This window comes from Geotrypetes seraphini, chromosome 6, assembly GCF_902459505.1.
Source record: "Geotrypetes seraphini chromosome 6, aGeoSer1.1, whole genome shotgun sequence".
Taxonomy (NCBI): Eukaryota; Metazoa; Chordata; class Amphibia; order Gymnophiona; family Dermophiidae; genus Geotrypetes; species Geotrypetes seraphini.
The window spans coordinates 81180792-81199234 of NC_047089.1; the positions used below are offsets into that span (position 1 = coordinate 81180792).

At 45.6% G+C, this 18443-nt stretch overlaps 1 protein-coding gene across 1 annotated transcript in view; it reads left to right on the top strand.

Annotated features, from left to right (window-relative positions):
* PCDH9 (protocadherin 9) overlaps positions 1–18443 on the top strand; it is a 2276722-nt gene that overhangs the window by 954867 nt on the left and 1303412 nt on the right. The gene's annotated exons all lie outside the window — the stretch shown is intronic.

Genomic DNA, 18443 nt, shown 5'->3' on the forward strand with positions numbered 1-18443 from the left:
ATAGGATTAGTCTTTAAGCCTGTTACATTAACGGGTGCTAGAACATATGTGTGTGTGTCTGTCTTTCTTTCTCTCTCTCTCCTTAGCCACTTTCTTTCTTTCTGCCTTTCTTTTTCCTTGGCTGTCCATCACCACCCCTTGCCTGTTCCCCCTGTCCATTTTACCTTCCTTTTCCCTCCACTGTATCCACCACCACCTCTTCACTGCTCTCCTTATGCAGCAGCAGCCCTTCTCCCTTTGTTTTACCTCCCCCCTGTCCAGCAGCACCTCTTTCCTTCTCCCCCTGTCCAACATTAGTCCTCCGTTCCTTTTTCTTCACCTCCCCTATCCATCAGCATCTCTTTCCTTCTCCCCCTGTCCAGCAGTAGGCATCCCTTCCTTTTTTATCCCCCCCTCCTCCTTCTTATCCCTATGATACTCTTACCTTGCTCTGCCCCTGATCAGAGGTTCCCGACAGCCGCCCAGTTGCACCCATTGGAAAAGTTCCCACTGTCACATCCCACACCCCTCCTGACGCGGCTCCCGCTGTCCTTTCTGTCTGTCTCTGTCCTTGGCCCCCTTTGCCTGTCTGTCTTTCTGTGTATCTCCCTGCCCCTGTGTCTTTCTTCTTTTCTTTCTGTCTCCCTTCCTCCCTCTGTCTGTCTGTCCAAAGCAGCATTCCATCTCCCTCCATTCCCCCCCCACACCAGTTCCCTGTGCACCTGCCCCTGTGTCTTTCTTATTTTCTTTGTGTTTCCCTTCCTCTCTCTGTCTGTCTGTCTGTCCAAAGCAGCATTCCCTCCCCCTCCATTTCCCTCCCCCCCACCAGTTCCCTGTGCAGCAGCATTAGTGTTTCCTCTACCCCCCCTTTCCCTTCCCGCGGTCCGGACTACAAAGGTGGTGATTCCAGCAGCGCTTGCATCAGTCTCCACACGCTGCTTTGGGCCCTTCTACTGCCCTGATTTACTCTGGCACATCCCTGATGACATCATCAGAGACGCAGCAGAGCAAATCAGGGCAGTAGAAGGGCCTGAAGCAGCGTGTGAAGACTGATGCACACGCTGCTGGAATCACCATTCGGGCCCGCGGGAAGAGAAGGGGGTGGGCGGCAAAGGAGGAACGGAGATCGGTGGCGGCAGGAGGAATGGAGATTGTCGTCTGGCTGCGGTCCGGCTTGTGGAGGCGATAGGCTGGTGACGTATTAGCGCGCATGCGCACTCCTTCGGCCTCAGACCTATACGCATGGACACGCAAATAGGAGTGCGCATGCACGGCTAGCTCTTTATTATATTAGATGCTTGACCCTGGCCCACAGTACACCATCTTAAGCTATGTTAGCACCCAACACAGCTTAGTAAAAGGGCTCCTAAGAGAAAAGCTTGCACTGCTCTTTTTGTTTGAACCTTGTAAGTCAATGGTTCTTAACCTTTTTTTAGTCAGGATAAACCTGACAGACGATGTTCACATATAGACGTTTTGGGAGTGACACAGTAATTGTTACCACAGTAATTACTATGGTAACGAGGAGCCCTGGTCCAACTTGCCTGGTATTACCATAGTAGCGGTAGACTGTTCCACAGGAATGAGAACCGCTGCCATGGTAATACCATGGCAATGGGAAGTCTTTCCCAAACCTACCTTTTTGATATCCCTGGTGGTCTAGTGACCTCTTCAGGGGGCAAGAAAGAACCCAACTGTTTCCTGTTCTTGTCTTCACTATAGCTTCTGCTTTTGCTCTAAAGAATTTCAAGATGGCTGCCAAGACTTCGTTCGGTAGCCTCGCGAAACATCGCATCTTTTTGATTACAGATTCTAAATTATATAACTCTATCATAAGCTGGTTTAATTTGCTGTTTTTATCTTACCTCTTTTTTATGTTTACAATTGTAAACTACTCAGACAGTATTCCAATTAGCTATACTGTATATCAATTACAAATAAAGGCCCCCTTTTATCAAGCTGTGTTAGGGTTTTTTTTATCGCTGTCCACTGTAGTAAAAGCTCTGACACTCATAGAATTGCTATGAGCGTCTGTGACAAGGTGAAGTTCCTGCCACTGGCCAGCAGAGGGAGTCTGAGCAGCAGAAAGAAAGAACTAATTTGCATAAGATCATGCAAAGGTCACGGAAAGCTGTCCATTTACTCTGAGTGAAGTAGAATGCTGAAAAAGACAGTTCCACAGCAGTGAGCTGAGAAGAACAGAACCCTCAACCCTCAAGGGAAGGAATGTTGACATTGGCCTAACCCTTGGCAAGTCTTATAAACCTGCCTGCCTAGAGCTGGAGTCCAAGAGGGGCTCAAGTTTTATAACCAGCAGAGGGCCTGGTGGAGGTGTATAGTGACCAGGAGAGTGAATGACTAGGAGAGTTCTCATGGAGAGTGGCTGAGAGACTGGGAGAGCCTCAGGGTGGGTGAATGAGCGATTGGAAGGAGTCCTCAGGGAGAGTCTTCAGGGTGTGAATCTGAGAAAAGATGACTTAAGGTCTGGAAGAAGAAGTAGCCAGGGGGCCTGGTAGAGCTTGGAGTCCAGGGAGGGCTCAGGCTTGACAACAAGCAGAGCCAGTGGCAACCAGCAGAGACTGGTAATTGGTACTGGAAGCAGCCAGAAGACCCTAAGAACATTGGCCAAAGGTGACTGGCAGAGGGACTGGCGGGGCTGGTAGCAACCAATGTATAGGCCAGTAAATGGTACCGAGAGCTGCCCAAAGACCCAGAGGGCCAATGAAAGGCTGGAGTGAACCCAGATTTGACCAGGGAGGACCCAGAGATGACCAGGAAGAGCTGGAGGGACTTGGTCAGGCATTTTTGAAGTGTGTTAATAACAGAGTTGTGTTTTTGTGTCCTCGTTTTAATAGTACTTGGAGATAGGCCTGTGATGGGTAATGACTGCTTGGCCCGATCACATGATCACAGCGTCTGAGCTTTTACCACAGTAGCTGGCAATAAAAATCCCTAATGTGGCTTGATAAAAGGGGGCCAAAACTAATAAACCAAATCAAATCCAACTCCACTCACTCACATTTATCCTAATTCCTTTGTAATCCTATTTTCCCATTCCAGTCTCATCCAGCCACTGAGTGGCATAGAATGGGGTTCCCATGAGAAGTTGGCACGCGGGTGTCTGTAAGCCAGTCAGCACAGCAGATGTCTCTGTAGATCAACATCTGGAATTCTTTATTCAGTGGTAATTACCAGGCAACACTAGCCCCCTGTTTTACTAAGATGCGCTAAGCGTTTTAGCACGCACTAACCGCTAACGCGTCCATAGACTAACATGCACGAGTTAGCATTTAGCGTGTGGTTAGCGTGTGCTAAAAAGCATAGCACACCTTAGTAAAAGGAGCCCTAAATGAGAGACTAATCAAAATTTTGTGCTTTTTTTTTCAGTTTTACTTGTTCTTTTTCCCTAAAGGTAGGACATTTGTCCTCACAGAAGATAAACAACCTTCAAAATTCCATTAGTGCCTTTTGTGAACTTCTGCTGACCAAAACTGAATTTGTAATAGTGATAACTGTGTTTAAAATGAGAGGAAAAGTGAGGTGCCCTACACTCAGGCACTGAATTATTACTTGATTGAGATCTATTTTAGAAGAGAGGCTTTTAGTGAATAACTTTGACAGTAATTGCACATCAAGGGAACAAATGAGACCTTGAATATTGTGGCCTGCTTTAGAGTAAATGACTCTTTCTATTATCCTACCTTTAATTTTCAAACAAAATTTTTCACTTCTCTCTGAGATTTTAGCTGTGGTTGTCACCACGGACTAGCAGTAGTAAATCACTCTGATCATTTACCATTTCCAGTACAGTTTCTCTTATTACTTTGGCAGGAGAAGATAGGCATTTCTCAAAGAAATCAAGACAAAACAAATCCTCAACAAGGGCCTGTTTCACTGACTTTGTAGGCATAAAGAATGTTGAGTTACCTTTCCATACAAAGTGAAGCCCAACTTGACAGCCGCAGTTGGCAGTGTTGACAATGGCACGAAATGTGATGGACAGTGCCAAACCTTCCTTGGCCTAGCTCATGCTAATTAGCTCTTCAAAGTAACTTCAGAAGCCTAAGGTATACACTGATCAGCAGAGGTTGTCTTGCTGTTCTCCTGGCAGCTGTGATGCAGCTATTTCTGAAGAAAAGTGAAGGGGGTGGACTTAAATTCAAGTGACAGCTTTGCTGCTTTGTGTGAAAGAAATCTCAAGCAAGAATAAACAATGAAAAAGGAGGATACAAAAAGTAGAAATTAGAAGGTACAGAATCAGAGCATTGTAGGTAAGAAATGGTGAGTATAAGGTGAAAAAAAACACACCCAAAAAACCACAACCTAGAATGGGACTATGAGTGCTTTTATAAGGGATACAGAGATATGTGCTCTTATGATTAATGCAGAGCGAGGGATTTGCTTATGCATTTAGGCCCGGATTCTGTAAACGGTGTCCCGATTGTAAGCAGCGGTAGGCGTCCTACCGCTGTCTAACCAGCCAATCGGGATGCACATTTAAAAAAACAAAAAAGCTCCCGAGGCAGGCCGCGTACATTGGCAGCACCTCCGGGAGCCTAGGGAGGCCTGCATGCTCGCCTAAGCTCATCTAAGACTAGGCGTGGGCGTGGTTTGCCCCGGAAGTAGCCTTAGGCAAACCTAGGCAGCCATCCATGTCTCCCTAGTCCAGCGGGAGATGGCGTACAATGTAGGCCAGCATTTTGCTGGCCTACATTGTAAGTAGATGCGGCAGCTAAGTTTATTGCGGCAAGAGATCTCCCTGCTGTGATAATTTTAGTGGCCGTGGCTATGGTTGCCAGTCCCCCTTACCCCAAATGAATGCAGCAGGAGGGATGCCCAATCCCTCCTGCCCGGAACACCTCCACCCCCCCTGTAGATCACTAACAGGAGGGAGGGGGGGTTCTGGCAGGAAGGATTTGGCACCCTCCTGCAGGTGATCTACAGGGGGTGGGGGGTGTTCTGGCAGGGGGGATTGAGCATCCCTCCTGCCACATTCGTTCAGTGGGGGGAAAGGGCTGATGGCCGCAAATGCAGCCACTAAACTTATCGCAGAAGAATAAGTACTTTTCACGGCAGGATGTACCTTGCGGGTCCCTGGTAGCCAGCCATGCATGGAGCAGGAGTGATCTTTCTGCCCTCCTGCTCCATTCGAGGCTGCTGGCTGATTGGCTGCTGCATCAGCCAGCAGCCTCTAACGGAGCAGAAGGGCAGGAAGATTACGGGATCTTGCGGCAGACCCTGTATATGCCTGCAATAGGTCTGGGAGGGGGTGAGTAGACCATGGCCCGAATATAAGCCGAGACCCCTATTTTTGGGCCATTTTTTTGGCCCCAAAATCTCAGCTTATATTCGTGTATATACGGCAAGTGGACTTTGGTTGAATGTAAAAATCAAGCAAAGTCACATCCAAACTATTTAATATTATGAATAATAAACATAAGGCTTTAAACCCCCTCCTCTCCCCACCTTTACGAAGCTGTGTTAGACTTTTTTTTATCACCGGCTGCAACGATATCAGCTCTAACACTCATGAGATTCGGAGCTAACACCACCGTGGCTGGTGATAAAAAACTTTGTAAAAGGGGACCTAAATTCAGTTCAGGATCCCGTAGGGAGAAAATAAGATCCACAGCAATAGTTTGAAGTAATTGGAAGAGCCTCAACAAGGCTCTTTTGATAGCCCTAAGTGTAAAATGTTAAATAGTTGAGATGTGATAATATGAGTGCTTGACCAATCCTTGAAAGATCCTTAATAGAGAAATATCTGAAGTGTTTAACTAAAAGGTTTAAACCAGGGGTGTCCAACCTTTTGGGTTCCCTGGGCCGCATTGGCCGAAAAAAATGTTTCTGGGGCCGCGCAAACCCTGCAGCAAGACAGAGGAGGGAGCCGACAAGACGGTAAACACCCGGGGGCAGCAGAGGAAAACACTGCATCGCCCTCGACCGGGATCGCACAAAATACTTCAGGGGCCGCATGCAGCCCTTGGGCCGCAGGTTGGACACCCCTGGTTTAAACAATATTGCTTTCCCTGGATATCCCAGGTTCTTGTCCTGGATGAACTATCTTGTTTAATGGTGTAGTGAAGGCAACCCTTACAGCAGTGGTTCTCAACCTTCCTAATGCTGTGACCCTTTAATACAGTTCCTCATGTTGTGCTGACCCCCAACCATAAAATTATTTTTATTGCTACTTTATAACTATAATTTTGCTATTGTTATAAATTGTAATGTAAATATCTGATATGCAGGATGTATTTTCATTGTTACCAATTGAACATAATTAAAGCATAGTGATTAATCACAAAAACACGCACGTAATTATATATTGTGAAATATTTATTTTTAATTACAAATAAATGTATGTGGGTATATCTGCATGTGGGCAGACCCGCCTGGAGATGGATAGACGAACAGTGTCTCAATTCCTAAGACCAGTGTTCTTCAACCTTTTGACACCTATGGACTGGCGGAAATAAAATAATTATTTTGTGAACCGGCACCAGTCTGTGGACTGGCAGTTGAAGAACACTGGGCTAAGTCGTGCCCATCTCCACTCAATCTCCACCACAGACCTCGCCCCCATAATAGTACTAATTGTAACACCATTTTTTCCATTCATTTTTCATATATACACACAGTATAATTGTATTAACAACACATAATGGTTAACCACAAAATTAAAATGCACAAAGCACACTGTATGCTTTTTAACATTCATTCCTACCAGAAACTAAAAGTATTAATAGTTACAAACAAACCCTAAGATGTAATACAACCCCAGAGGAAAAGAAACAAATGCATTTCTTCCTGAACAGACAAATCAATCACTAAATAAAAAAAACCAGACAAATCAATCACAATTTTTTTTAAAAAAAAGCATTTCCCCTACTGTTGTCTCTCTCCCTCCATGTGCCTTGTCTTCTGGCCTGCCCCCTGGTGTTATCTTTGGGCCGGTCCACTGTGCAATCAATGCAGCGTCTTCGGGTCGGCTCTCTGTGTGCTGCATTACACAAAGCTGTGGGCAGCAGCTCCTCACGCGCGTCCCTCGTCTCATCTGGAAGCCTTCACTCTGATGTTGCGACGTCAGAGAGAAGGCTTCCTGTTCAGGCACAGGCCGCATGTAGGAGCCTTTTTCCATGGCTTTGTGCACTGCAGCACTCAAGGAGCCGGCCTGAAGATGCCGCGTTGATCGCACCATGGACCGGCGGCTGAAGAGCGCTGTCTTGGGCCCGATGGACGTGCCGGCCCTGTGGACTGGCAGAAAATTTCTGTAGACCAGCACCAGTCTGTGGACTGGCGGTTGAAGAACACTTGCCTAAGACCATCGGAACATGTGTTTTCCGATGGTCTTAGGCGACCCCTGTGAAAAGGTCGTTCGACCCCCCAGGTTGAGAACAGCTGCCTTAGAGGATGATGACATACGATTGCTGCAGCCTTTGGTACTTGAACCCCTAATGTTTGATGTCACCTGGGAGCCTTGACGGATCAAGAGCTGCAGTGTTCTTTGTGTCAAAAATTTCTGTGATGGGTCATCAGGCCCTACATCCCCCCCATTTCCCTAACGGTTAATTGTGACTGACGTTCATAGTTAAGGTAGAGAATCTTAACCCACAAGAAATATGGATATCCACAATAAATATGGATAGGATAGATTGATATGCACTCCTCCACTGTATGCAAATGAGTCTCATGCATATTCATTATGGATATCTGGAAAACTAGACTGGCTGGGCATATCCTGATGACTTGGCTGATAACCACTGGACTATATTTGATGTGTGATTGCTCTCTGTGCTCGGGCTTTAGGACTGATTCTGATCCCCAAAGTCTGGTAATCGTATTTTGCTTATTGCCCGACCCCTGATACAGGCGTTGTACGCCGAAACATGGCTCGTGTTAGGTCAATAAAGACAAGTCCCTGTTCATTGAGGTCTGTTATGCTTTTTTTTGCTATATTATACAAACATCGGATCAAAATGTGGATGTTGAGAAATTCTGAATTAAGGAAAATGCATTTCCACAAAATTACTATTGTCATTATTTAGGCAGATTGCAGTTCCTCATTAGTTTTCTAGAGGATTATTCGTATTTTCTTTTTTTTTCTTCCTTATGTAAACATACACACAACTGGGAAATAACTAACAATAGAGTGAGTTCCTTTTCTATAAAACCACTGTGCCAGAAAATGAAAATACACAAAAACAAAACAAATCATTGTTCACCAGCAGCATTAAAGAAAAACAGATGCTCTTCCTGCACAGATGTCCCTTCTATTCATAAGGATACTTCAGAATAGGTTTTGATTCATTCTGGAAGATGTCTTATCCATTTCTTTGCCTTATGCTAGATTTTATTGCACGGTCGACAAGAATTCATTAAGGCTCATCATGTGCAGTTAGCATTTATTAGCATGAATTCCTACTTTCATAAAATCAAACCACAACTACCAAAACCGTACTTACTGCATGCAACGACACAATTTTCTCCTTCCCCTTTGTGTTAAATTGTGCTCTTTATTTATGGCAATGTATGCATTTACTATCGGTGGGGACTTTTATTAAGGCACGCTAACCGATTTAGCACACGCTAAATGCTAAGGCATCTATTATATTCTATGGGAGTCTTAGCATTTAGTATGCACTAAATCAGTTAGTGAGCCGTAATAAAAGGACCGCTGTGTTTGGGTAAATGCTATATATCAGTGTTCTTCAACCACCGGTCCGTGGACCGGTGCCGGTCCACAGAAATTTCCTGCCGGTCCACAGGGCCAGCACGTGCATCAGGCCCAAACAGTGTTCTTCAACCGTCGGTCCACAGTGCAATCGATGGGGAGTTATCTTCGAGCCAGCTCCCTCTTCCTAACTGATTCAGTGCACAAAGCCAAGGGCAGCGGCTCCTATGGGCATCCTGCACCTAAACCAGAAGCCTTCTCTCTGACGTTGCAACTTCAGAGGGAAGGCTTCCAGATGAGGCACGGGACATGCAAGGTGCAATTAGTACTATTTTGGGGGCGGGGTCTGGGGTGGAGATTGGGTAGAGAGGGCGGTGTCTGGCCCATGACTTAGCCCCGTGTTCTTCAACCGCCGGTCCACAGATCGATGCCAGTCCACAGAATAATTATTTTATTTCTGCCTGTCCATAGGTGTAAAAAGGTTGAAAAACACTGCTATATATGACCCCCAAAAAATTCAGTTCTGAAAAAAAAGAACAATCCTCACTATTCTATAAATAGTGCTTAAATTTGGGTACTGTATGTAGAATAGCACTCACACCCGTGCCTACATTTAGGGCTCCTTTTATAAAGGTGCGATAGTGTTTTTAATGCACACACTGGATTAGTGTGCGCTGCAGCGCGCGCTAGCCAATACTCTACTGCCTGCTCGGTAGTGGCTAGCGCACGCGGCAATTTAGCACATGCTATTCTGCACATTAAGGCCCTAGCGCGGCTTTGTAAAAGGAGCCCTTAGGCGCAGCCATTTGGACTAGCTCGGGGGTCGGCAACCCGCGGCTCCAGAGCCGCATGCGGCTCTTTTCCACCTTTGCTGCGGCTCCGGTAGTGTGTCACGCAGGCATGCAGGTTACAAGTCGGCGTCGCGGCGGGAAATAGCCATGCTGAGCAGTGAGCTCAGCACATACACAGATGAAAGCCTTGCTTGCTGATTGGTCCGGCGGCCCCGCCCCGCCGTGCCGCCGGACCAATCAGCAAGCAAGGCTTTCATCTGTGTAGTGCTGAGCTCACTGCTCAGCATGGCTATTTCCCGCCGCGGCGCTGGACTTGTAAGGTGCACGCCTGAAAAAGAAATCATCCTGGCCGGGGTCGGTGTCATGCTCCGGAGATCTACAGCCTTCCTATCTCCCTCTCCCTTCTACCTGCTTCCGGCCACATCCCCTGCTCCGCGGCTCTCTTCGGCAACTCAGCAGCAGCGATCGACACAAGCTTCTGACGTCGGGGCCTACCCTCTGCGAGTCCCGCTTGTTTCAACTTCCTTTTTCCACAAAGGCGGGACTCATAGAGGGAAGGCCTCGATGTCGGCAGCTTGTCTTGATCACTGCTGCTGACGAGTTGCTGAAGAGAGCCGCGGAGCAGGGGGGTGTTGCCAGGTGCAGGTAGAAGGGAGAGGGCCAGATGCAGGACTTGTGGGTGAGGGAGGAGAAGAGAGAGAGAAAGAGAGAGGGGAGGGAAACAAAAGGAAATATTTCATACTGGGCTGGGCCGGAGTGGAGGGAGGGTGGAAAGATTCTAGCTACAGGGTGCAGTAACAAAGGAAAAGGGGGGAAAGCTGAAAATGGAGATAGTGACACAAAGAAGAGAAAGAGTAAGCAGGACCTACTGAATAAGGATAAAGATACAGAGGGAACATGAAGAGGAGGTGAAATAGAGACATAGAAGTAATACTGAAAAAGTGTGTGTGTGGGGGGGAGATAAAGACATTGAAAGGGCAAATGGTGAACATGGGGTAAAGACAAGGACAGAGACAAATGAAGATTCTGAAAAAATGGTGAGATAGGGATATAGGTGAGATGGACACAAAGAAGGGTGATGCTGGAAAATAGGTGGAATGGTAATTCTGACAGACACAGAAGGGAAATGCTGGATCAAGGAGAGATGGGGCTCAGGCTGGATGGAATGAGGAGAAATGCCTTGTTGGCCTGGAACTTCCTCTCCTACGTCAGAATTGACGTCAGGGAGCGGAATGCTGGTCAGCGCAACACTTCTGCAGGGAAAGCTTGGGACGGCGGTGGCTTGGGGGCTGTTCCCCGATTGCGGTGGCAGCAAACCGAGTGGCTTGGGGGAGGGCACGGAGACAGAAAGAAGGAACAGGGAGACAGAAAGAAAAAGTTGGGGGAGAGAATGAGGTCTGGAGGAGAGGAAACATACAGGAGGCTGAAAGAAAGGAAGAAAGATTGGATGCACAGTCAGAAGAAGAAAGTGCAACCAGAGACTCATGAAATCACCAAATAGCAAAGGTAGGAAAAATGATTTTATTTTCAATTTAGTGATCCTGTATATAGCATTAAGATAAGAAACAATATATGCAGTGTTAGATTTGTTTTATAATGGTTTTGCGGCTCCAAGTTTTTTTTCTTTTCGAAAACGGGTCCAAGTGGCTCTTTATGTCTTAAAGGTTGCAGACCCCTGGACTAGCTGAACTGTGGTGCAAATCCTCGCACCTAAAATAGGGTGCAGATCCCCCTTATTCTATATCTATGGGCCCCTTTTTAAAAGCTGCAGTCGTGATGCAGCCAAGGTAAATGTACCTGAGGATCGGGTGCATTTACCACGGCCACGTTTCCATGCCCTCTTTTTTGACTTATGTATAAATTTTAGCAATGGATCCTAAATGTAGGTACTTCTTTATAGCAGAGTAGAAACTAAATTGAAGGATAAGAACATAAGAACTGCCATCTCCGGATCAGACCTTCGGTCCATCAAGTCCGGCGATCCGCACACGCGGAGGCCCTGCCAGGTGTACACCTGGCGTAATTTATAGTCCACCATATCTTTATATGCCTCTCGGAGATATGCATCTAGTTTGCTCTTGAAGCCTAGGACGGTCGATTCCGCAATAATCTCCTCTGGGAGGGCATTCCAGGTGTCAACCACTCTCTGAGTGAAGCAGAACTTCCTGACATTAGTCCTGAACCTGTCCCCCCTTAGCTTCATTACATGTCCTCTAGTCCGTGTCAAATTGGACAATGTAAATAATCTTGCTCTATTTTGTCGATTCCTTTCAGTATTTTGAAGGTCTCGATCATATCCCCACGCAGTCTCCTTTTCTCAAGGGAGAACAATCCTAGTGTTATAAGTCTATCCTCGTATTCCAGTTTCTCCATACCCTTCACCAGTTTTGTTGCTCGTCTCTGCACCCTCTCCAGCAGTTTTATATCCTTCTTTAGGTAGGGAGACCAATGTTGGACGCAGTATTCCAAGTGTGGTCTGACCATTGCCCTATAAAGCGGCATTATAACTTTCTCCGATCTACTCGAGATTCCTTTCTTTATCATGCCCAACATTCTATTTGCCTTCTTTGCCGCTGCCGCGCATTGTGCCGACGGCTTCAGGGTCCTATCTATCAGTACACCCAGGTCCTTTTCTTGTTCACTCTTCCCCAGAGTTGCACCTGACATTGTATACTCGTATTCCTTATTCTTATTGCCTAAATGTCTAAATTGTCTAAATTACCTTGCATTTCTCCACATTGAACTTCATCTGCCATTTCTCCGCCCATGTTTCTAACCGACACAAGTCGCTCTGGAGTTCCTCTCTATCCTCCTGCGATCTGATTGCCCGGCATAGTTTTGTATCGTCTGCAAACTTGATGATCTCACTGGATGTTCCTTCCTCCAGGTCATTGATATAAATATTAAAAAGGATCGGCCCAAGTACCGAGCCCTGGGGTACACCACTAGTCACTTTCTCCCAGTCGGAGAACTTCCCATTTATGCCCACTCTCTGCTTTAGGTTTTCCAGCCATTTGCCTATCCATCTTTGTATATCTCCCTCTATGCCATGGCTTTGTAGTTTCCTGAGAAGTCTTTCATGTGGAACTTTGTCGAACGCTTTCTGGAAGTCCAAGTATATTATGTCCACCGGCTTCCCACTATCAATTTGCTCGTTCACGGTCTCAAAAAATTGGAGTAAATTTGTCAAACATGATTTCCCTTTCCTGAATCCATGTTGACTGGGTTTCATCAAGTCGTGTGCGTCCAAGTGCCGGACTATGCTATCCTTGATCAGTGCTTCAACCATCTTGCCGGGGACAGACGTAAGACTCACAGGCCTATAGTTGCCCGGTTCCCCTCTCGATCCTTTTTTGAAAATTGGGGTGACGTTCGCTATCTCCAGTCGTCCAGTATCTGTCCAGTTCTGATTGTCAGGTTTGCAAGTTTTTGCAATAACTCTCCGATTTCAAACCTTCAATTCCTTTAAGACTCTCGGGTGAATTTCATCCGGTCCAGGGGATTTGTCACTTTTAAGTTTGTCGATCTGATAGTATATCCGGTCTAAGTCCACTTCAACTGTGTTGAGGCTGTCTTCTATTCCTCCTGCAAACACTTTCTCTGCTTCAGGTATTGTTGAGGTGTCCTCCTTCGTAAAGACTGACGCAAAGAAGGAATTTAGTTTGTCTGCGATTTGTTTATCTTCCTTGATGTACCCTTTTCTTCCCTGGTCGTCCAGGGGTCCCACTGCTTCTTTTGCAGGTTTTTTCCCTTTCACGTATCTAAAGAAGGGCTTGAAGTTTTTGGCCTCCTGGGCTATTTTTTCCTCATATTCCTGTTTGGCATCCCTCACCGCCTTGTGACATTTCTTCTGATCATCTTTATGTTTGTTCCAGGCTTCGGTTGTCTTTATGCATTTCCATTTTTTGAAAGAGTCCTTCTTTTCTTTTATGGCTTCCTTCACCTGTATGGTAAGGCATGCCGGTTCTCTTTTGCTCTTTGTTCTCCGATCTTTGGAAATCCTCGGAATGTAGAGATCTTGTGCTTCTGTGATAGTATTTTACAGTAGGGACCATGCCTGATCTACCGTTTCAAGTTTGTCCACCATCTTCTCGAGTCGTTTTTCTACCATGGCTATCATGCGATCGTATTTACCCTTTTTAAAGTTTAAGGTGGTGGTTAAGGTTTTGGCATGTTTCCCTTTCCCGATGTCAAGTTTAAAGTTGATTACATTGTGATCACTCGTTCCCAGTGGAACCATGACTTCCACTTCTGTTATCGGTCCCGTGAGGCCATTCAGGACCAAGTCCAAGGTGGCGTTGCCTCTTGTCGGCTCTTTTACCATTTGTTCCAGGAAGCAATCCCCTAGCACCTCCAGGAACTTGGCCTCCTTGCCGCAGTTGGAGGTTGCTAGTTTCCAGTCTATCCCTGGGAAATTGAAGTCTCCCAATATAATTACATTGCCTGTCTTGCATTCTTGTTTGATTTCCTCCATCATTTCTGAGTCAGTTTCCTCCGCCTGTCCTGGGGGACGATAGTAAAGGCCAATTTTCGTATCTGCGCCATATTGACCAGGAATTTTGATCCAGAGTGACTCAAGCTTCTCTTTCATTTCTGTTGTAACCATTTCAACAGAATCTATTCCCTCCTTAATATATAGAGCAATACCTCCACCTTTCTGCCCTACTCGATCTCTTCTATACAGTTTGTATCCCTGTAGTACTGTGTCCCATTTGTTTTCTTCATTCCACCATGTTTCTGTTATGCCAATGATATCCAATATGTCATGTCTTGCTATTGTCTCTAGTTCCCCCATTTTGTTACCTAGACTTCTAGCATTCGTATACATACATCTAAGTTCCCTTCGTGTTACCTTTTTGGACCTTCTACTCTTGGCCGTCCCTATAGTTTCAATTACGGTATCCTTTACTGCTCCTGTGTTATCACCCTTGTTTGCTGTGTGGTCGTCCCCTCCTGTGTCTGAGTTGTCCCTTCCTGCTTTTTCTCCCTTATTGGCTGTGAGGTCGTCTTCTCTTGTGTAGGAGTAGTAGTCCTTGGCTTCTTCGTCGGGGCATCCTGATATCCGTGCCATCGACCGGTGGTCGACTGTCGGCTTTCCCCTATCTTTCAGTTTAAAGCCTTCTCGATTGCCTTCTTCATGTTGCCTGCCAAAACTCTTGCTCCTTCCTTGTTGAGGTGTAGTCCATCCCTTCTGTAGTACTTGCTTTTTCCCCAGAACGCCGTCTAGTGGCGCACGAAGTCGAAGCCTTCTTCTTCGCACCATCGTCTCATCCAGGCGTTGAATGCTTGCAATTCCCCTTGTCTCTTTCCATCCGCTCTTGGTACTAGGAGGATCTCAGAGAAGGCCACCTTCACCTCCCTGATATTCAGTTGTCTTCCGAGTGAGCGGAGCTGGCCCTTCAGCTCTTCCCTGTCATACTTCCGCCCGCTCACATCATTTGTTCCCACGTGGATAAGCACAGCGGTGTCCTCTCCCCCTGCGCCATCTATGATCCTGGAGATCCTGTTGGTCACATCCTTCACTCTTGCTCCAGGCAGACAGGTGACGACTCTGTCTTCTCTTCCTCCTGCAGTGTGGCTGTCCACATGTCGTATAATGGAGTCGCCTACAATGATCCCCATCTTCTTTATACGGGAGTTCCTTGGGGGGCGTAGGTCCACGTCCTTGGAGTAAGGCCAGTCTTCTTCCTCCAATGATACTCTTGAAATTGTTTCCTGTTCTTTGGGTGGAGCGATGTCTTCCTGTGCTCTCACTATTCCTCCTGGTGTGCGGTTGTCTCCTACCTCGTCTTCGGTTTCTTCTGTTCTCTCCTCACATGGGTTTCCTGAGTACAGTTTTCCAGCCCTGGGATCTCTACGTGGTGCTGATGAGCTTCCTCTATGAACATTTCTAGTTCCTTGACCTAGTCGTTTGGGCTGTACTCCACTAGAATCTTCTCCTGTGCTCGGATTCTGTCTTCGAGTTCCATCACTGTTCCTTCCAATAGTCTTACCTGACATTTCAAGCTATCCATCTCCATGCATCGATTGCAAATGTATGCCTGGATCCCCGAAGGGAGGTAGTCATACATATTGCAGCCGATACAGAAAACCGGAAAGCTCACCTTCTGACTTCCTTGGGCTTCCATTTCTTGCTTCCCTCGTGTGTGCTTGTGTCCCTTGCCTGCTGCTTCCTTATGTTGCTTGCCTTGCTGTCTCTTTTGTGTGTGCTGTCTCCGCTCTACCTCACCTTGAATGTATGTGTGGGTTTGTTCCCTTGGCGTCTGTCTCTTCCTTACCTTCTGTGTTTGTCGCTTCCTTACCGTTCAGTCCTCCTCGGTGTTCTTGATAGTAGATACTCGTCCCTTGCAAGGCCCTTCGCAAAGGCGCTCTCGCTAAGGCGAGCGCCTTTACCGCTCGCCTTCGCCACGCGCCGAACGGCTGGGCGCCGTTGGCTCCTCCCCTTTTAAGGGGGAGCTTCGGATCGGTGCCTGGCTGACGTCAGAGGGGTGGGCGGAGCTAGCTCTCGCCTCTGCCCCTCACTCTCGCCTGCCCTGCTTCTCCGATTCCTTCCTTCTTCCTCCTTTTCTCCTCTCTCAGCTCCTCTTCGCCTGCCTCCCGACTTGCTCCTGCCTGCCCTGTTCACTGGGATTAGATATTTGAATCAAGATTCATGAAACCTGGATGCTTATTATGATCCTTTGGTTGAGCCTTAAAAAGAATTCATACCCTGGAACATTTTAGTACTTTTTTGTGGAAGCAAATGAATACTTGAAGTAGTTGATGTAGGTACAGAATAGGGGAATATTTGGAAGTGAGTACATTACAGACTTTTAGAAAGATAGCTCTTCTGAAAGAGAAGAGGCAAATTAGTTCTTTCTCAAAAGATGAAGTTCTCTCTTCAATAAGTTACACATTTGTGGAATGTGCTTTCAACAGTGAAGACATCTGCATGATTTTTTCATAATGTACTGTATTTACAGGCAATCTTTTGGGCTTCGTGTGAAAGTTTATATATATATATTTTTTTATTTAATATGCCACTTAGCCTGACAAGATTCAGGTGGTTTACAATTATGCAAATATAAAATAGATTAAAAGAAAATAATTCCATACATATAAAAGACCTAAATCATTCACACCAACATAACCCCCTCCCCCCTACACACACATCCCATCATCTCACATCATATCAAAAATAAAATCAGTTTAAAATCCAACTAAGGGCTCTTTTTATGAAGGCGCGCTAGGGCCTTAGTGCGCACTAGCCGCTACCGCCTCCTCTTGAGCAGGCGGTAGTTTTTCGGCTAGCGCACGCTAAAATGGCTAGCGCACCTTCGTAAAAGGACCCCTAAATCTCCTCTAAGTCCTAGGTGCAGTAATAATTTTCAAGTTACTACTAAGATGGTCATTAAAAGATAATTCAAATGTGCCAAGGTAAGAATTTTAAATCGAGTTCTATAAAAAAAAAAAAAATCAGTAACCAATGATAATGAATATAATGGGGGGTGGGAGTCTGATATGATTGTATTTTCTCACTCTTCCTAGCACTGATATCCTTATCAATTAACACTGTAATGGAGAAATCTATCATACGAGGGCCTGCTGAAAAGTTCTCAGCCCAGCCAAGAAGAAAATGATGTGGAGCCACAGTTATACCACAGTGTTCTTGACAGTTTTTGTTTTGATGATAGAACTTGAAATGAAAAGTGTCAAGAAAAGTGTGGAATAACTTGTAAGTTTCATGGCTCCACATCATTTTCGTCTTGGTTGGGCTGATAACTTTTCAGTGGCTCCTTGTATTGTGATGTCATAATGCCTCATTCCACCAATGCCTAAGAAACAACCTCATCAGTGATGTCACAATGGCTTGGTTTCCCTATACTTGTGTCCATATGCTAGAACATTTGCCTCATTGAAACAAAAAGTGTCAAGAGTAGTGCGGAATAACTTGTAAGTTTCATGGCTCCACATCATTTTCGCCTTGGTTGGGCTGAGAACTTTTCAGCGGCCCCTCATATATCTTAGAAGAATCTGCAGGTCTCTCTTGGCATTTCTGCAGGCTGACTTTAATGGTGGTGTGATGTGTTGCCACAGCAACTCACAGGCAGTTATAAGATACTTGAAAACACTGACACTTTAAATGGCCAGCTTTTTGTGCTCATTGGGAAGATATTCTACCCTGAAGCATATCTGTTTCATGAAAGCCTTCAAAATTTTAGCACTTTTTTTTGTTATTTTAATTTTCAGTTTCTACCATGACCAATGTACCTATTATCATTCAGAGTAGAGATACTGTAATGACAACCCAGGAGTCACCGGTGTCCATCATATTCATGAGCCATGAACCTGGTCTTTATTGTTTGCTAAATTAAAAATCATGCCTCTGGTTGTGTGAGATGCAATCTGCTTCTCTGCATGCTTCTTTGTTTCCTGGGTTTGCAGAGGATAAAAACACATTAGAGTACAATTTGGGGTTATTTGTAAGTAATTCAAAGTTCAATTTTGCTTTTGTTTTTTTCACATTTGAAAAGCAGATGCATCACAACTATACTCAGGCATCTCTTAAGACTACAAAGGTACCCAAGACATCCCAGACACACTTCTCACTCCACCCTCCTACATCCTGAAAAAATGTATGGCAACTTGGCAATGAAAGGGTACAGATTTATTTGGGGGTAATTGTAAGTTACAAGACCTGAGCCTTTACTGAGCCCCATTGCCTTTACTGAGCAGACCTTAACTCATGAATAATAATAACTTTATTCTTTTATACCGGCATAACCCAAAGTTCTAGGCAGTCTACACTAAAAAGAGCTGGACAATCAGCGAAATACAATAATACAGTAAAAAATACAAATATTTGTAAAATACAATTTCAATAATAAAACTCTCATTAAGTAATAAACTTATCGAACAAAGGGCTCCTTTTACTGAGCTGCGTTAGGGCATCAATGCGTGGAATAGCGCGTGCTACAATGCTGTGCGCACTGGACGCTAATGCCAGCATCAAGCTGGCGTTT